The sequence below is a fragment of the Pleurodeles waltl genome, chromosome 12 (assembly GCF_031143425.1).
Source record: "Pleurodeles waltl isolate 20211129_DDA chromosome 12, aPleWal1.hap1.20221129, whole genome shotgun sequence".
NCBI lineage: Eukaryota > Metazoa > Chordata > Amphibia > Caudata > Salamandridae > Pleurodeles > Pleurodeles waltl.
The window spans coordinates 641,255,072-641,271,218 of record NC_090451.1 but is presented as its reverse complement, the minus strand read 5'-3'; the positions used below and the strand labels follow the sequence as shown (position 1 = coordinate 641,271,218).

The 16,147-nt window shown below is 49.4% G+C and overlaps 1 protein-coding gene and 1 non-coding gene across 2 annotated transcripts in view; one reads left to right on the top strand and one right to left on the bottom strand.

Moving 5' to 3' along the window:
- Nucleotides 1-16,147, top strand: part of NPR1 (natriuretic peptide receptor 1) — an 806,130-nt gene that overhangs the window by 334,655 nt on the left and 455,328 nt on the right. The window lies entirely within an intron of this gene.
- Nucleotides 8,602-8,696, bottom strand: TRNAI-UAU (transfer RNA isoleucine (anticodon UAU)). Its single transcript has 2 exons — nt 8,659-8,696; nt 8,602-8,637 (listed from the first exon to the last, which is right to left on the bottom strand). It is a non-coding gene; the product is annotated as a tRNA-Ile (tRNA).

Sequence of the window (16,147 nt, the reverse complement as noted above, 5' to 3'; positions counted from 1 at the left end):
AATCCTCAATATACACTGATATATGTACATTTTTACATTTGTAACCATACATTTTGACAGGATCCCTTCCTGTCCTAAACCTCCTTTGGACCACACAGGGACTGGTTGTCACCTGTATCCCTGGAGGGGCGGTACCCCGCTTCCTCTGTTCCTTGCATCCATGCTCCGTCCCCTCTCCAAACACCAATCAGCCAAGGGGTGTACCGGGGTGGCCCAGGGCATGAGCCCCGTGACCACCCCAGTGATCTGGGCTCCCAATCTGGTGTGTCCATCCGCAGGTTGGTCCGGGACTTCAGGATCCTATCTCTGTTGTTATACCGGGGCCCCACCCTTGGGGTCCCCTCTGTTGCTTCAGGTTACTTTAGTCTCTCTTCTTCCGCCACGAGGGCGACCAGGGGCCCAAAGGTCCTTCTCCCTCCCCACCAGAAAAGAAACACCTAGCGAAGAACCACATATCAGCTATGAATTGGTCCGTACCGGAGTCGGACAAATGAACCAGGTCCCTGTGAAACATTTCCAGTCCTTTTAATTGTCTATGAGGGATGTTCCGCAAACAGCCTGGACCAGGGCAGAGTTTTGTCATCTCCGCATTGAGTCTCCTAACTGACACATTGATTGTCCTTGGCTTTATTCCTGGGTCCCATTTCGTCCTTGGCACCATGTGGGACCAGGCGATGGCTGCGTGTGGGAATTGTTTAGCTAGCTGTGTAATTTCTAGAAATATGGCCTCCCTGAGGGCCTTTCGTTCTAAGTGCACCAGGTCATTGCCCCCAAGGTGAATGATGATGAGGTCCGGGGACTGGAGCCCTGCACATCCACGAGCCAGATCTACCAACTGCTGCAGCTGTTTAATTCCTTTGCCGCCAACCCCGCACCACCTGAAGGCCACGTCTAACTTGCCGCCGGATTCGGTTTACGGAGCTGCTGCAACCGGCATGCCGCCCGACGAACGAATGAATGCCCCAATACCCAAACCACACGAGGAGCCATCTACTGTAATATAGGAAAAAATGCGTGAGAAATAAGAATAAATGTGAAGACATAACATATAACCACTGCTTATACCAGTTCTGGCCTAACGTAACGTTTATAGCAACTGGATGCCCATCTTCCAATGGCTTTCACCACTGAGATGGGCATGCCTTCCCCTGCTGCCAAGGGGGCCGCGCCAATCCTGCATGAATGGGGGGAGTAACCCCGAGGTTCCACGCCCGCTCCCAGTAGTGTAATCTTCAACACCTCTGCAAATTGGTAACGTGATAGGCAAGCCCCATTAGCATGTATGAATAGGGCAGTGGAGTTCTCTATGGGGCGTACCTTCAAGTAAGCAGCTAGATTGGCCACAGGACAGATTGTTGACCCATGCGCTGCCCGTAGTACAATCCTCGCACCCTTGCCTAACTGATCAGTATGGACTTACGCAGCTGTATAGTGGTAGTTATTATTGATTATCACATCGTGCCACTGGAGACCCCCTGCGTGGTCATTTGTGGAAGCACCTATCAATTCCCCTATGCGGAAGGCCCTGTAAAAAGCCACAGTAAAGGCCGCTGTGAATAAATTAGCCTCAAACTGTGAGGATGTAACTAGGGTGACTGAACCCACCAATTTTCCCAATAATTGCGTGGTTATGGGCCCCCTGAAGTCTGTTCTGGGACCGTCTGCTCTAGACCAAGCCACTAGCGCCTGCTTAATAACAAAGTCATTGAGTTTAGAGTCTTGCCCCCTGAGTTTGGCAAAAAAACGGATGGCTGACAAGTTGACTTTGGCGCAAGACACCAGTTTACCTTTGGTCTTTAAATGCTGCTAAAAGGCACAGATTGCTTCTGATGAAAGCCAATCTGAAATGTTCACGGATTTCAAGAACCGTCTATAATGCAAGAAAGCCCTTTCGTATGCCCCCCTAGTGCGCGTTGCCAATGATGACACTACTAAGGCTGCTAATGCGGGACACCAATCCTCCACATTGATGTTGGAAACTCCGTCATCTCCGACGCCTGTGGGTGGACCCTCTGAAAATCCTGCATCAATGATCGAGACAAGGCATCAGCCGCATTGTTATTTACCCCTGGAACATGTTTTGCCCAGAATGTGACATTGAGTTTCAAACACTGCAGCACCAAATGTTTAAGTAGTCTAAGTACCCATCTGCAACTAGCTTTCTGTCTATTGATAGACTCCACAACAGCCATGTTGTCTGACCAAAATACTACAGATTTGTCTCTTAATATGTCGCCCCAGACCAATACCGCGACGATGATGGGAAATAATTCTAAAAATTCTATATTTTTTGTGAGTCCTAGGTTAGCCCATTCTGTTGGCCAATCCGCCCTGCACCAGGCAGAACCAAGAATAGCCCCGAACCCCACGCTGCCTGCAGCGTCTGTGAATAGGCCGAAGGAGGGGCTATCTACTGAGTGGTGGGGCCAAATTACCACCCCATTAAAGTCTTGTAGGAAAGCATCCCAGACTCTCAAATCTTCCTTTACTTCAGCAGACAGTCTGGTGTGGTGGTGTTTCTCTGTCAATCCCGCCATGGACCTAGCTATGGATCTGGAAAAAGGGCGGGCCATGGGGATGATTATCAGGGCGAAATTCAATTGTCCCACCAGAACCTGCAGTTGGTGAAGTGTAACTTTATTATGGGACAGGACGGCACGGAAGGACCCCTTAAAAGCCTGAAGCTTATCTAAAGGAAGGCGACACTCACCCGCCTCAGAGTAAATTTCAATGCCCAGAAAAGTGATGCAAGTGGAGGGGCTCTCTGTTTTGTCCTGCGCAATTGGGACCCCAAATTCCTTGGACATGGTAGTTAGTGACTGCAGGGCCCGTAGGCATTTTTTAGACCTAGGGGGGCCCAAGACTAGAAATTCATCTTAGTAATGGATCACGTTTTCATGACTTGTACGCCTGGTGAATATCCACTGTAAGGCAGAACTGAACTGTTCGAAATAACTGCAGGACACACTGCACCCCATGGGCATACACTTATAATAAAAATAGTCCCCGTTAAACTGAAATCCCAGGAGATGGTAATCTTCAGAGTGGACTGGCAGGAGCCGGAAAGCTGCCTCAATATCTGTTTTTGCTAGCAGCGTACCGCGCCCCAGAACCCTCAGCTTCTCCAGCGCCTGGTCGACGGTAGCATAGCGAACTGAGCAGAGGACCGGGTCAATAGCTTCATTTACTGAACCACCCAGAGGGGCTGACAGGTTGTGAATCAACCTGAAATGACCAGGATCTTTTTTGGGTACTACCCCTAAGGGGGAACAGACAAAATCATTAGTATGAGGGAACGGGCGAGGACATGCCAGTCTCCCTAGTGTGCATTCCTTAGCAATTTTTCTAGCAACTACTTCAGGGTTCCTCAAGGCAGACAACAGATTCCTGCAATGCTTTAGAGGGGGGACCCGGGTGGCGGGAATTCTAAAGCCCTGGGAGAAGCCGTTAATCAATAGTTCAGCTGAAGCTTTTACTGGGTAAGCCTTCAACCAAGGGATAAGAGTATCTAAGTCAATGGGCGAGGGCAGGGAGGAACTATACATTGGGCTTACTCCCCTCCTTAACTTTATCCCTTGATTTCTTAAGGCATTTGAATTCGGGGTGGGAAGGATGCCCACAAAATGAATAGGAGTGCCTGAATTTGCACGTCCCGGAGGGGCATGAACATATCTTTCTGTTGAACGCCCAACATGAGCCTTTTTTGTCATTCGCATACCGTGCTCGAAAGGGCTGCTTGCTAGGTAACTTGTTATTCACGCATTCTAACCAAACGTTTACTTCCGTCTGATCCCACCCGATCGCTGGGTCCTCCACCTTTGCCCACCTGAAATCTCTGTCATATTCTAGCCAAGCGTTCCCTCCATACACATGGTGGGCTTTTAATATTTTGTTTGCATAGCATATCATAGCTATACCAGTTTCCGGCTTCTTCTCTAGCATGACTGACATAAACACATTAAAACCGAACAACCAATTCTTAATGTTCTCCTCAATCTTTTGTTTTTTCTCGCTAAAAGAAGAGGCTTTTGCATCCTTTTCTTTTGTTTCTACCGCTCTTCTCTTAGCCCTAACCAGGCTAAAAATATCTACAAATTCCCCTTTCCTTATTTTCTCTTTAATTTCAGGAGCCACATGCGCGGCTAACTTCCCTGGCTTGGACAGCAAAGTGTCAACTCCTGTCCCCTCAGCAGAAGCAAGTGTTTTCATGGCACTAACGCCTTGTTCGCTAACCTTACCATGCTCTTTTTCCACCTGCGGATTCTGAGGGAGCGAGCCCGGTGCCAGGCTGACACAGGGGCTGGAGGTCGTCACCTGTAAAGAAGGAACAGCACGCGCCGTCACCAGTGCTTCAACCTGGCGCTTAAGATCTTGCACTGAACTCTGAAATGAATCGCTAGCCCCTGGAGTTTTGGGGGGGGGAGGGGCGGGTGGCGCTCTAAGATTGGCTAACAACTGTGATACCGCCAATAGGGCTTGGGTTGTTGGGTCTTGAGATGCTCCTGGGAGGTTCGGCGCACTCTGCCCCTGCTCTGAAGTTGTGCCCCCCACTGGTGCCACCCCCTGGGTACTGGGGGATGCTTGGACGGGTAACTCCTTGGTTGATGCTGCCAGTACTGCTAAAGATCGCTGTATGTCAGCCAGCATGGAATCCACCCCTAACGCCGGTCCTGGGTTAGCCGTCACCTCCCTTGGGTGAGGCACTGGATTAACCACAGTGTGTGATGCAGGCATCGGGGCTCCCAAGGGGACTGGATCAACTATAGGAGATTGGGGGGGGAGGGCTGAATGTGTTGCACTTGGTTGTTCGACCGCTGCGACCTGCTTTTTACTCCTACGCTTGACTGGAGGAAAAGCTGTGCGCGGGGCCACATGCGTTCAATGAGGACGGGAAGGGCCTTCCCCACAGTCATCTCCCTCTGAAGGGACATCCCCCCCCATCTAAGTCACCGTCACCCAATTTTGCTAGAACCAATTGTAGGAGGCTGGCCTGGCTTGTAGTGGGTACCAAGGGGTACTTACACTCTGTACCAGTCCAGTTAACCCTTATTAGTGTAGAAGAGGTGTTTCTAGCAGCTTAGGCTGATAGAAGGTAGCTACAGCAGAGCAGCTTAGGCTGAACTAGGAGACATGCAAAGCTCCTACTATACCACTGGTGTCATATGCACAATATCATAAGAAAACACAATACACAGATATACTAAAAAATAAAGGTACTTTATCTTTATGACAATATGCCAAAAGTATCTCAGTGAGTACCCTCAGTATGAGGATGCCAAATATACACAAGATATATGTACACAATACCAAAAATATGCAGTAATAGCAAAAGGAAGTAATGCAAGCAATGTAAAGTTACAGTAGATTGCAATAGGAGCACATAGGTATAGGGGCAACACAAACCATATACTCCAAAAGTGGAATGCGAACCACGAATGGACCCCAAACCTATGTGAGCTTGTAGAGGGTCACTGGGACTGTAAGAAAACAGTGAGGGTTAGAAAAATAGCCCACCCCAAGACCCTGTAAGGTAGGTGTAAAGTGCACCTACAACCCCCAGAGAGCACAGAAGTCGTGATAGGGGGATTCTGCAAGGAAAACCAACACCAGCAAAGCAACAACAGTGGATTTCTGGATCTGAGTACCTGTGAAACAAGGAGACCAAGTCCAAGAGTCGCGATAGTGTCGAGAGTGGGCAGATGCCCAGGAAATGCCAGCTGAGGGTGCAAAGGAGCTGCCACCGGATGGAAGAAGCTTGGTGTTTTGCTAGAACGAAGAGGACTAGGAACTTCCCCTTTGGAGGATGGATGTCCCACGTCGTGAAGAAGCTTGCAGAGGTGTTCCCACGCAGAAAGACCGCAAACAAGCCTTGCTAGCTGCAAGGGTCACGGTTAGGGTTTTTGGATGCTGCTGTGGCCCAGGAGGGACCAGAATGTCGCCACTTGGATGAGGAGACAGATGGGGCGCCCTGCAAGTCAGGGAGCCCTCACAGAAGCAGGCAGCACCTGCAGAAGTACCGGAACAGGCACTTGGAAGAGGAGTGAACCGGAGTCCACCCGAAGTCAGAAAAGGGAGACCCACGACGCCGGAGGACAACTCAGAAGGTTGTGCACTGCAGGTTAGAGTGTTGGGGACCCAGGCTTGGCTGTGCACTAAGGAAATCCTGGAAGAGTGCACAGGAGCCGGAGCAGCTGCAAATCACGCGGTACCCAGCAATGCAGTCTAGCGTGGGGAGGCAAGGACTTACCTCCACCAAACTTGGACTGAAGAGTCACTGGACTGTGGGAGTCACTTGGAAAGAGTTGCTGAGTTCCAGGGACCGCGCTCGTTGTGCTGAGAGGGAGAGGACCGGTGATGCAGTCTTTTGTTGCCTGCGGTTGCAGGGGGAAGATTCCGTCGACCCACGGGAGATTTCTTCAGAGCTCCTGGTGCAAGAAGGAGGCAGGCTACCCCCAGAGCATGCACCACCAGGAAACAGGCGAGAAAGCCGGCAGGATGAAGCGATACAAGGTTGCAGTAGTCGTCTTTGCTACTTTGTTGCGGTTTTGCAGGCATCCTGAGCAGTCAGCGGTCGATCCTTTGGCAGAAGGTGAAGAGGGAGATGCAGAGGAACTCTGATGAGCTCTTGCATTCGGTATCTGAAGAATTCCCCAAAGCAGAGACCCTAAATAGCCAGAAAAGGAGGTTTGGCTACTTAGGAAGGAGGATAGGCTAGTAACACAGGTAAGAGCCTATCAGGAGTCTCTGACGTCACCTGCTGGCCCTGGCCACTCAGAGCAGTCCAGTGTGCCAGCACACCTGAATCCAAGATGGCAGAGGTCTGGGGCATGCTGGAGGAGCTCTGGGCACCTCCCCTGGGAGGTGCAGGTAAGGGGAGTGGTCACTCCCCTTTCCTTTGTCCAGTTTTGCACCAGAGCAGGGCTGGGGGATCCCTGAACCGGTGTAGACTGGCTTATGCAGAGATGGGCACCATCTGTGCCCATCAAAGCATTTCCAGAGGCTGGGGGAGGCTACTCCTCCCCAGCCCTGACACCTTTTTCCAAAGGGAGAGGGTGTGACACCCTCTCTCTGAGGAAGTCCTTTGTTCTGCCTTCCTGGGCCAGGCCTGGCTGGACCCCAGGAGGGCAGAAACCTGTCTTAGGGGTTGGCAGCAGCTGCAGTGAAACCCCGGGAAAGGCAGTTTGGCAGCACCCGGGTCTGTGCTAGAGACTCGGGGGATCATGGAATTGTCTCCCCAATGCCAGAATGGCATTGGGGTGACAATTCCATGATCTTAGACATCTTACATGGCCATGTTCAGAGTTACCATTGTGACGCTATACATAGGTAGTGACCTATGTATAGTGCACGCGTGAAATGGTGTCCCCGCACTCACAAAGTCTGGGGAATTTGCCCTGAACGATGTGGGGGCACCTTGGCTAGTGCCAGGGTGCCCACACACAAAGTAACTTTGCACCCAACCTTCACCAGGTGAAGGTTAGACATATAGGTGACTTATAAGTTACTTAAGTGCAGTGGTAAATGGCTGTGAAATAATGTGGACGTTATTTCACTCAGGCTGCAGTGGCAGGCCTGTGTAAGAATTGTCAGAGCTCCCTATGGGTGGCAAAAGAAATGCTGCAGCCCATATTGAACCCCAATACCCTGGGTACCTTAGTACCATATACTAGGGAATTATAAGGGTGTTCCAGTATGGCAATGTGAATTGGTGAAATTGGTCACTAGCCTGTTAGTGACAATTTAGAAAGCAGAGAGAGCATAACCACTGTGGTTCTGGTTAGCAGAGCCTCAGTGAGACAGTTAGTCATCACACAGGGAACACATAGAGGGCACACTTATGAGCACTGGGGCCCTGGCTGGCAGGGTTCCAGTGACACATACACTAAAACAACATATATACAGTGAAATATGGGGGTAACATGCCAGGCAAGATGGTACTTTCCTACACCAATTTCAATAGTTGGGCCAACTCTGGATCAGTTCCCTTCCTCTTGCCCACCCTCAACCTATTGGATGCCATAATGTAAGAGATAGGTGAGAAACAAGGGCCCAGCAGCCGCAATACACTTCTAACAGGAAAATACCCTTCAAGAAAATTCTTTGTTAACACAATCACCCAACAGCTAAATTGAAACCTTAGCAAAGTTTGTAAATAATAACAGTCCTGTAAAACCTGAAATAAAATTGTGTTAATTAACACCAGCAGAAAATAACAAACTGGCTGTTAACACTTCTTAAGCATCCATTGGCAACATTTTTTGCTGTAAATAACTTTTGGATTTAAAGCATACACAAATTAATCACAAATTAGTGAAACGACCGTATTGTAAAATTGATGACGCTTTCAACATTAACCACAATTCGAGAAAAGACGACCGCGCTGTGCAACAGGTAAATTGAAATGCTATAACAAAGAAATGCTGTAACAATCACATAAATCACTGAAGCTCTCAACATTATCCCCAATTCGAGCCAAAACAATCATGTAAATTGAAATGCTGTAACAAAGAAATGCTGTAACAATCACATAAATCACTTATTATTGCTGAAGTTCTCAACATTAACCCCAATTCGAGCCAAAAAACGATCGGATAATGCAGTTGTTCCAGGTGAGGCACGAACTCACAACCTTGGCATGGCTCAGTGCAAGTACTGCTCTATAAGTACCATGCGCTAACCGATTGCGCCACTGGAGCTCACACACCTAACAACACGTTTACGCGCCCCGCAACCAGCGTGTTACTGGCACCTGAAATTGCCAAAGTAAAGTTTGGGGGGAACCCCTAGCAGGTGAGCGCGCTCACAGTTAAACCCACACTCCTAAGAACGGAGCCTAGCTACTGTGCGCTCACTCACCTCTGTTCAAACTGTTAACGTGCCCCTGAGACCTGCCGCCTGCTCTCCGCGAAGCCTGGACTGGACTGCTCCTGGATCTAGATAAGGAATAGGATCTCGATCTGGAAGAGGAATCCCAACCGTCCGGGCCACCGTGCCAACGAGAAGAAGGCCGAGCCTTCTGTGGGGGGCGCTATTAAGCCCCCACTGGCTTGCGGCGGCCCAGACCGGTCCGGCCCGCACGTCGGCCTGACGGTCCCTCAATGGAGGTACTTCCGCTCCCAAGCCTCGCGTGGCGTGCGAGCAGAAGCCTCGGCCAGCCCGTGCACAACTAGTGTGAGGGTTTGGCCCCGGCGTCCCCGACCCCTAAGGGGCCGCACTCCCCCCCCATGTTGGGGGGGGTGCTTTTCCATCGGTCTCGATTGTTCTCCCTCCAAAGCACTTTCCCAATGTCTTAAATCAAGTATTTGTGAATCCGGCGTCTGTCCTTTTTAGAGTGGGGTCTGCCGATACCTGTTAAGTAACTATCTCCTGCGACGTCAGACTTTGTGCGCATTACCCGATTCACCTCACTTGCTTTATTCTAACCCTCCGGGTCTAACCAGGATATCTGGGTGGACACGAACTGTTCCTTCCAGGAACTGCCTTCTGGGTAATGCACTAGTACCTAACTATTTCTTCCAGGAGCTGTCCCCTGGGTAATACTGTTATAATGTATTTCTTCTTGGAGCTGTCCCATGGATAATGCACTATTACTTATTGCACTTCCTTTCTTTCACACAAAGGGAATCCCTACTAGCTAGCCTTCTGGCCTGGCTGGGAAAACACATTTCTGCATCACCATTGCTTTTAAAAAACCCACACAAATCCTACATGCACTTATTCCCCCATACTACAATTGCCACAGAAATATGCACTTTACATAATAAAGTTCGAAGCCCGACCTCTTACCATTTAGGACAGAAACCTCTAAAACCCCGCTGTCTTGAATAGGCAGGTGTATGCTCACCTGACTTGCGCACAATGTTCTATTCAAAAGATGCTGGCGGTGTTTCCTTCAGCCGCAGTCCAGGGAGTTGAAGAGATGGAGGGCTTCTGGCTGCCGCTCGCCAAAATTTTGTCAAGTTTTCAGAAATAAAGAAGTGACACAACTCTGGTAGCAATGTAGTATTTATCAAAGAATAATATGGCCGGGAGCACAGTTCAGTTCTGTAACTGAAACCATACTTCACTCTGCTTTTACAAACAGCGTAGAAGTATAGTTTTGAAGACTTTGGGGCTCATTACGACTTTGGTGATCGGAAAACTCCAAAGCCTCGGTGAGGATACAGCCATCATACCGGCTGCCCCCCCCCCCGTCAAATTACGACTTTCCCACCAGACTGACCAGGAGGAACATCGTATTACAACATTTCCACAAGTCAAACTGGCGGAAAAAGTGCTGCGGTATTGGCTTCCGCTCCCTTAATGGAGCCTAGGTCAATACCATAGCACACCAGCACCCTCAGAATACGCACTGTCTGCAGCGCAGACAGTGCGCATTCATAGGGTGCTAGGCGGGGGGGGCCCTTGCACTGTTTCTGCCAGCCTTTCCATCGTGGGATCTCCACCATGGAGAGGCTGGTGGAACAGGAGTCGTGATCAGCACAGTGGCGCTGAGTAGTGCCGCCGTAGCTGACAATGTGCCCACTCGCTGTCAGCTAGTCGGGAACCTTGTTTCCGGCAGTCGCAGCAGTCCCCTGGTGGTTGGACCGCCAGAGTCGTAATGTGGCAGTCCGACCGTCACCGCGGGGCTGGTGGCCTCAAGACGGCCAGCCTCGTAACGAGAGTGTTTATCTGGAGTGGGTTCTGTCAGATTGGGGTGTTTTTTAATATGGAGTTGGGTGAGCCACTGAAAGCTTGAGCCAGATTAGAGCCAGATATCGGTCTGGCCAAGCTCTGGGTCCCCTTGGATCCTCAAGCCCAAAACGAGCTGAGCCTCCTTGTGGCTTCTGCCTGCCGCCCACAATTTGCCCACATGCACCAGGAATGAAAAGGAAGCATAAACATTTTGATATTAAAAATGAGAGAAAAAAATACCTTTCGAGTTGCTAAAGTGCATAATGTGAAGCCTGTAATTCTGGGGTGAATTCTGGCCTCCTCACTTGAAATAGTGTGAATCTAGGCAACGATTTTAATTCACTAAGCCTGTTTTTCCTTATTTGTTACATGTGAGAGCATCTTCAAAACCTGAACTCGGGATTTGCGCAGTCCAAAAACCTTGTGCGTTTGATGTAATATACTATAATGTTGCTACAGCTATAATAAGAATCTTGGCCGCATATGGAGTACAGATGACAGCTGTGTTGCCTCTTAATTCACTTTGTCGTCGAGGTGGTGGGGGAACAGTAATATTTTTTATTTCATGTTTAAAAACTAACCCTTTTAATAATTATCCATCACTACAGTGATAGAATCTGATGCACAAAGGTAAACACTTCCATGTGGTAAAGAAATATACTTTTTGGAATTTTGAAGAGACTTTGCCATATTTTTACATAATGTTTGTGATTGATTTGCATGCCAACTATTTCTAGGGGTCGGTTCGTGCACGGGCTCTAAGAGCCAATCTAGACCCTTGACTCGGCCCTCTCTGTTAATTTGTTGGCTCGTCCACCTCTATGTATGTTAGAGCTTCTTAAAACCTCGGTTCACAGTGCTGCTTTGATGAGGCTATGACTTGTTACAAATGTAATTGGTTGGTTTAGTACTTTTTACATGCCAAATTACTGTGGCTAATTTCCCTAGAATTCAAAGATCTCACTTTAACAAACGCTCTAAATGGAGGTGGGTATGCATAACAGCCATTCTCTTCACCAATGAGTAATTTCCTGTCCCTTAATTCCTCTGGTCTGGCTTCAGTCCTCTCCCGTCCATTAGTTCCCTTTGTTACTTCAAGGCCCTGTGCCCCGGAAGTGTAAACACAGCAGAAGAGCATTATTCTCAGACGGCTCCCTTTGTTCTTTAGCTCAGCATTCCATTATTCCGGTACGACTCAAGGAAGATCTGACTTCAGACCAGCAACTTTGAAATTAAGTTTAAATAACATTTGCAGAGTAATGGATGCGTTTGCCTAATGACTTTATGCAGTATTAACTATTTTTGTAAACATGCAGCACTTTAACACTTAGTACGGTATTCTGCGTGCATTTTCGTTTGTGGAAACAAAAACATGCCTCTTTTTGTGCCTTACTAAACTAAACAATGTAATATAAAAAGCGGTTGTATTTGAATTACAAACATTTACTTTTATCTTGGAGTGCTAGTCATATTAATCAGTCACTTTTTAGGGTCAAGCCTGCGTTGCATGCGCTCGTGCATGCGTATCGCAGCGAGACGCTTTAGTATTTAGAAAAGGGCTCGAGCCCTGTCAACTTCACGTCAGTGTTTTTGATTGGTTCGTGGGCTTGCCTAATAAAATCTGCTTGTTTTCATTAGTCAAAGGCACGCATACCTCATGCCTTTTCCGGTGGCTAGCCCTCCTCGAGCGCAGCCACTAAGTGCAGAAAACATGCGAGGCTCGCTGTTTTCCATCGGGCTCGTGGACTTCTTTTTCTCTAATTTACGAGCGCGATCTCGTTTGACAGAAGTCAGGCGCTTTACATAGTTAATTTCACTTTTTTGGGTTACGTACATAAATGCACTTTTGCCCAATAGGTGAAAAGTCGGGTTAGGAGTTTACAACGCGATCAGCTCTAACATGAGCAAACGCGAGACCCTTTGCATTGTAAATGCTTGTTGGTTTATGCGGTCACCAGAACTTCTGGATAGCAACACAGACTTGTAATTTACAGCAAGGCTGCCACATATCCTCCCTGTGTTATATATATATGGCTCACAGATTCCAGGCAGAAAATCGTGCCAGTTTCCCCGTAATTCACAGGACTAATGTCAAGAGAGACCCATATTAGTTTTATTCATTTTATTCGTTTACATAATTAGTAATCCTCACACTTAAAATAAAATCCCTCTTTGTCAGGTCTCCAGGGGCCTGAATTATGACAGGACACGAGGGAACGTTTGGCACTTCTATCTTTATTGCTATCCTGCTCCGTACTGCCTTCGCGCCCTTTCTCCCCCTCCCTTGTCACCTCCCCTTGCCGTCCAGCCCATCCTGTCCTCTGAAGAGGGGTGATCCTTCTTCCCCCTCTGTGACTCCACTGCTGGTGCGGTCCCGTATTGGTGACGACACCACATCCCTCCCCAACGTGGAAGAGGAAAAGTTTGAAACAAAACACTTAACTTGTCAGGCAAAACGTGCCTGCTCCTTCTGCAGGGATCTGTCCACTGCCTCCCGGGCAGGGACTTTAAAGAGTGTTCAATCATCAGCGTAATTTTCGTACCGTCGGGACGGGCCTGGATTGTGTCTCAACATGTATCTTCCGGTTTTGGACCTGTCCGACACTTGGCTTTGTTCTGGTCTTTCTCCGGGTGCTGGCCCGCCAACTGAATGGTTTTGGCTTTGCTCTGTCGCTGGACGGGCTGTGCTGTGTTCCAGAATGTCTTCAGTTCTTCCTCCTGCCGCCTCGGGATTGTCGGTATTTGCATCCAGGTCTGTCCATTCTTCACCGCTATCTCCTGTTTGCTCGTCGAGTGTTGCTTGGGGTACCTGTTTAAACATTGCTGCATTTTGTGTTATCATCTCTGGTCCTCGTCGGGCTGTTATCATGGTGCCTTTCCTTGCTGTTACTCTCCAGGGTTGTGCTTCGAATGGGAGCCGGAACTTTCCCCTTGGGTGACGGTCTTTGACTAGGACGGTGTCTCCCGCCTGCAATGTCACCTCGCGAGCTCTCCTCTTCTTGGATGCTTGTTCGTTCGTTTTAGTTCTCCTTCCTTCCGACTTGTTCAAAGGCGGTGGTCTCTCTGCCCACGACGGGTGGTGTGGGATGACGTCAGACACCGTTCTCCCGAAACAGAGTTGGCTGGGGGTGACTCCTGTGGTGGCATGCGGTGTCACTCTGTACTCTCTTAAAAAGGTATATATCGCTCTTTCCAGGTTCTCACTTTGTGCCACCGCTATGCGGATGACTTTGTTGATTGTTTTCACGAATCTTTCCACCTCCCCATTTGCCTGTGGCCATCGCGGTGTTATTCGCCGATGTTTAGTGTTCGTTGACGCTAAGAATTCTGCCCATTCGTGACCATTGAAAGGGGGCCCGTTGTCTGTGCGCACTTCTCCGAACAAACCATGAGTGGCCATCATTTTCTCAAATTTTGGAATGACTGCTTGTGCAGATGTAGATTGTACGATTTCTACTTCTGGGTAACGTGAGTAGTCGTCCATCACCACTACCATGTACGAGCCATCCGGCAGGCTTCCGAAGTCTGCGCTTACCCGTTGCCACGGCGCTGTTGGCCCCTTTTCCGTGATGATGGGTGGTGGTGAATCTGGGCTGCCGCTGGCCTGGCATACCAAGCATCTTTTGACTGTGTCTTCCACTAGCTTGTCTAAACCGGGGAACCACACTTTTTCTCTGATGCGGGCTTTTGACTTTACTATGCCTTGGTGCGCCCCATGAGCTAGGGATACTGTCCTGGTTGTAAGACTCAATGGGATTACCAAACGGAGGCCTCTCAGCAGGCAGCCATCTTCACTTACGGAGAGCTCTTGCCGTATGTTGAACAGCGCATGTAGTCGCGCCTGGGCTTCTTGTGTCCTGAAAGCGTCAGGCCGTTGTAGGGCCCGCCAATTTCCTGTTCTGATGGCTGTTATGGCTAGCTGCAGGCACTCGTCTTGGGCTGTTGCTTCAACCACTTCGCTGAGTGGTATCGGTAGGGGTCTAGCGCGCTCTACTACCATTCGGACGTACTCCTCCGTCTCTTGTGCTTCTTCGATCTCTTGAGGTGTGGCTATGCGGGCGTGGCGGGAGAGGAAGTCTGCTGGGTTCCTTGTGCCCGGTTGGTATTCTAATGTGAAGTCATATTCTTGGAGTTGCAGAATCCACTTCTCTATCCTCGGTGGTGGTTTTGAGGAGGAACCTTTGAATAGTGGTAGTAGGGGTTTGTGGTCTGTCACAACTGAGAACGGCTTCCCGTACAGGTAGAGATGGTAATGACGGCACCCCCAGTGGATGGCAATGGCTTCCCGTTCGATCTGCGAGAACCGTTGTTCTGTCGGTGTGAGTGTACGGCTGGCAAATGCGATAGGTGCCCACTCCCCACAATCTTGCCTTTGTACCAATACTGCTCCCAGCCCTGTGGGGCTGGCATCGACGACCAGCTGTGACTGTCGTTGTGGGTCGAAAAACGCCAGCGTGGTTTCCGCCGACAGCGCTTTCTTTGTGGCTTGGAACGCATGCTCTTGTTCTTCCCCCCATTGCCACTGGCGGTTGGCTTGCGTGAGCTGGCGCAGGGGTCCTGTGATGTCTGCCAGGTTTGGCATGAACCGGCTACAGTACGTGACCATGCCTAGGAAACTCCGTACTCCTGATACTGATGTTGGAGCCGGTGCTTCCTGGATATCCTTCACTTTGAGGGGGTCTGGTCCAACTCCATTTTTGGAGAATCGGTATCCAAAGAAACACATTTCTTGTTTGAGGAACTCGCATTTCTCTTTGTGCAGTGTCAGTCCTCTGCTTTGTAGCCTGGCAAATACCGCTCTCAGCCTTTTCAGATGTGTTTCTACTGTGGGTGCATGGACTAGAATGTCGTCACTCACGTTCAGAACCCCCGGGAGTCCATTCAGAACGTCTTTGATAACGTGTTGGAACACTTCAGCTGCGCTAGAGATGCCAAAGTTCAACCGTTTGTATCTCCAGAGTCCATTGTGGGTGGAAAAGGTGGTGATGGGTCGTGAGTCTGGGTGAAGCATTATTTGATGGTATCCAGACTGCAGGTCCATTTTTGAGAACCAGATTGACCCTGACAGTTCGCTGAGAATGTCATCTATGGTCGGGGTTAGGTGCCTTTCTCTTTTGATAGCTAGGTTTGGTACGCGCATGTCGACACATATCCTCACTGCTTCTGGTTGTTTGGGTTTCCGGGCGACGACGATGGGGGAGACCCACGGTGTTGGGCCCGATACTTTTTCTATGACCCCTGCTTGTTCTAGGAGCCGTAGTTCATGTTCCACTTTGGGGCGTAGGTGGAATGCTATTCTTCGGTGTCTGAGCGCTATGGGGGCCACTGACTTGTCAATGTGGAGGCGTAGTGGCGGTCCTTTCAGGCATCCGATGCCTTCAAACAGACTTTTGAAATCTTGCATGAGGATTTGTAGTGTGTTCACGTGGACTGTGAAGGCAAAATGCACCAGGTTGAGGTCTTGGGCCGTGCG